The sequence below is a fragment of the Astatotilapia calliptera genome, chromosome 7 (assembly GCF_964374335.1).
Source record: "Astatotilapia calliptera chromosome 7, fAstCal68.1, whole genome shotgun sequence".
In the NCBI taxonomy this organism is placed as follows: domain Eukaryota; kingdom Metazoa; phylum Chordata; class Actinopteri; order Cichliformes; family Cichlidae; genus Astatotilapia; species Astatotilapia calliptera.
This window is the reverse complement of record NC_137428.1, coordinates 57,004,113-57,008,001: the sequence shown is the minus strand read 5'-3', so window position 1 is coordinate 57,008,001 and position 3,889 is coordinate 57,004,113.

Here is a 3,889-nt window from a genome sequence, read left to right as displayed (position 1 = left end):
ATTAGTCACATGAGACATTTACAAATTATCAAGTAAAACAACTGAAGGTACATTGAGCCTGATCTGAGGCAGTTGGCACGCGAAACGTCAAATGTGTAGCATGTTTTCTTTACCCCTCACATGACACTTAATGGGAAGTGAGGACAGGTTTTACACGATCAACAGGGATTATACAACACACACTAGAAAGTGGACATGTTTGCTGTATGTATACTTATATGTATTTATCTTTGTATTACAAAATCAGGGTATCTCTCTTTTTTACTGATTTGATAGTCTTAGGAATAAGGCAAAACTTTCCTGTATATGTTTTGTGAGATGAAATTTAATCAGAAACTCATTACATCAGGACATAATGAGCTTGTGTTTTATATATAACTGTGCCACTTTTTTAACCTATTGTAATAACTCTTTGCACACAGCTTTTTTTTTTTTTTTTTTTTTGGGGGGGGGCCCCAGAAATATAATTACCCCAGGAAATAAAAGAAAAATGTCAAATATTTGAAATATACGCGGTACTTTAAAGCACACTTCAGCATCCTTGCTATACCATAAAAGCCAAGTTTGCATGGGTCATACTGTCAGTGAGTGTCTTTATAACATTAACATTTGTGTTAGATTCAAACACAGTTCCCAAATATTTTACACCCTTTCACTCATTGTGTGTTTTCTGAGAGGGGGGGTCTGAGGAGAAAGTTAGCTCTGGCATAGATGGAACTAATGCTTCCTTTCGTCCCATGATTTTGGTTGTATTGATGGGTCTGATATATAAAACATACAAAGAAATAAACAAAAACATTTGACCCAATTAAAGTGATAACCACCTTGACCACTTTGAACTCTGTTGTTGTGCCTATACGAGGGATCAGAGTGCCCTCTTGTGGCTAAAGCTGGCACCTGGTTGCTGCAGAGAAATGTAATACATATCTAACTGTTGCTTGTTAGATTAAAATGATCAGAGAATGTATTGAAATTTCATCACATTATTTGTTTTCTTCTCAAGTTGGATTTACTTTGAATAGTATCAGCATCTTGTTGACACTCTTCTAGGGTCGTGCAGGGGAAACCCACGAGGTCCATAGTACCGTAGTCTAATTGTGATGCAACTGAGTAATCATCAACTGCAACATTATCAAGTTCTAAAAAAGCATATATGGGTCTTTAGATTAGATAGTGATTGACTACAGAATTTTTTCAACACACACTTTTAAGTTGTGCTGTGCAACAGAATATCTATTTTTATTTTCTTTTTTATATCCAATCAAAGCAGTGGAAGAGTCTTATTATTAAAGTTGAAATTTTTCTGTTAGGTTTTGTAAAAGCTTGCATGTATGTTTAGGGAACCTCTGATTTAAAGAAACTAATAGTTTAAAAAATCAATTTAAAGAATCCCAGATATCAAAATTAGTTGTTTATTTGGAGTTCTGTCTGACATCAGTCGCATGTCTAAGTAATATATCTGGTTTGGGGTCTTTCATCATTCCTTCTTTCTTCTGCTCCATTCAGTGCTATAACTTCTCTCGGAGACAAATAATCTCCCCACACTGGCCAATACAAAGCCACCAGGAGAAGATAAAGCTCATTTGTGTCTGCTTACAAGGAGAAATTACACATAATCCATTCTAAGAGGCAGACAGCACCTAGACACATGGCTGGAGTCGAGCAGAGAAAAAGTAACCATTCATTCAAGGTTCATGTTTATTGTTTGAGATTATGACCTGATGAAGTCATCCAGCTGTCTTCACTGACACCGCAAGGTACAGTTGTTTCCCAAAGCTCATAGTTGTAAGAGTAAAGCAGATGCTTGGTGCGTGCATACTTTGGATTAGCTGATTAGGTAACTCATTACTTCACTCACACTCGTTGCAGTTTCCTGTGTTGCAATGTGTCTCTGTGGGAGGCCACTTCACTGTGACAGGGCTGTTGTTGTTGTTGTTGTTGTTGTTTTTTTTTTTACATTAACAGCTTATTTTACTGTAAGGCAAACATTGAGTTACACAGACTGTTACATCCAGCCTGTGTGCATCATTTCTTGCCACTTTCAAATCTTGGTGAGCTTGGTAATCCTTTACTTATTTATCACCCTTAAAACTGTTCTATTTAGTGTCCAGCAGAGGGAGGTGCTGGACATGAAATTCATGCTCCTAAACTGGTTTCTCTTGGGTTTGACTTTCAGACCGTCTATAACAAAGTCGACTTTTTTTGTTTTGTTTTTGCTACAAAAAAAAGTGCAGACAACAAACATTACAAGTCATCATCACATTACATCAGCAGAGCAGGTGTTGAAGTGTTGGATTCTGTATAAGACCTAAAGGCTTTTGATTTTGTTGTCCATATTTTTAGCCATTTTAATGAATACCCAAAAAATATTTGCTCGGGGTAAGCTAAATGCAGTGTTTTTTATAGTGCTGACAAGTGATAGTTTGAATTTCCATTAATTTTTAAAGTCTTATATAATCAGAATCAGAATCAGAATACTTTATTGATCCCTGGGGGAAATTATTTTTTGTTACAGTGCTCCATTTTAAACCAACATTAAGACAAGACAGACAATACGCTAACTAAGAATAGTACAATATATACATATATATACATACATACATACATAAGTCACTTATAAATAAATAGTTGGAAAAGAAACATGTGTAGCTGTAGCAGCAAACAGTGTGTTAAGTGGATGCGTTGTACAGGGAGATGGCCACAGGCAGGAATGATTTCCTGTGTCGTTCAGTGGTGCTTTTCGGTAATCTCAGTCTCTCACTGAACGAGCTCCTGTGACTGACCAACATGTCATGGAGTGGGTGGGAGGTGTTATCCAACATTGTCTTTATCTTGGACAGCATCCGCCTCTCCGACACCACCTTGAGGGAGTCCAGCTCCATCCCCACAACATTGCTGGCCTTACGGATCAGTTTATTAAGTCTGTTGGCATCTGCGACCCTCAGCCTGCTCCCCCAGCATGCAACAGCATAGAGGATCGCACTGGCCACAACAGACTCATAGAAAATCCTCAGCATTTTCTGGCAGATGTTGAAGGACCTCAGTCGCCTCAAAAAATAGAGACGACTCTGGCCCTTCCTGTAAAGTGCTGTGGTGTTTTTAGCCCAGTCCAGTTTATTGTCAATGTGTACTCCAAGGTATTTATAGTCCTCCACAATGTCAACACTGACCCCCTGGATTGAAACAGGGGTCAAGTGTTTCCTGGTCTTCCTGAAGTCCACGATCAGTTCCTTGGTCTTTGCCACGTTGAGCTGCAGATGATTCTGCTCACACCACGTGACAAAGGAGTCGACCACAGCCCGGTACTCTGTCTCATCATCCCTGCTGATGCATCCAACCACCGCAGAGTCATCAGAAAACTTCTGAAGATGGCAGGTCTCTGTGCAGTGGCTGAAGTCTGTGGTGTAGAGGGTGAAGAGGAAGGGGGAGAGGACAGTCCTCTGTGGTGCCCCTGTGTTGCTAATCGCCTTGTCAGACACACACTGTGGGAGACGTACATATTGTGGTCTTCCTGTCAGGTAATCAACAATCCAGGACACCAGAGAAGCATCCACCTGCATCGCTGCTAACTTATCACCCAGGAGGGTCGGCCTGATGGTGTTGAAAGCACTGGAAAAGTCAAAAAACATGACCCTCACAGTGCTCGCCGGCTGGTCCAGATGGGTGTAGACACGATTGAGCAGGTAGATGATGGCGTCCTCTGTTCCGAGACGAGGCTGATAAGCGAACTGAAGGGGATCCAGGTGTGGTCTTACTATGGGTCGCAGCTGGTCCAGGATGAGCCTTTCCAGGGTCTTCATGATGTGGGAGGTCAGTGCCATGGGCCTGTAATCCTGGGGGCCACTGGGACGAGGCGTCTTTGGTACAGGGACGAGGCATGATGTCTTCC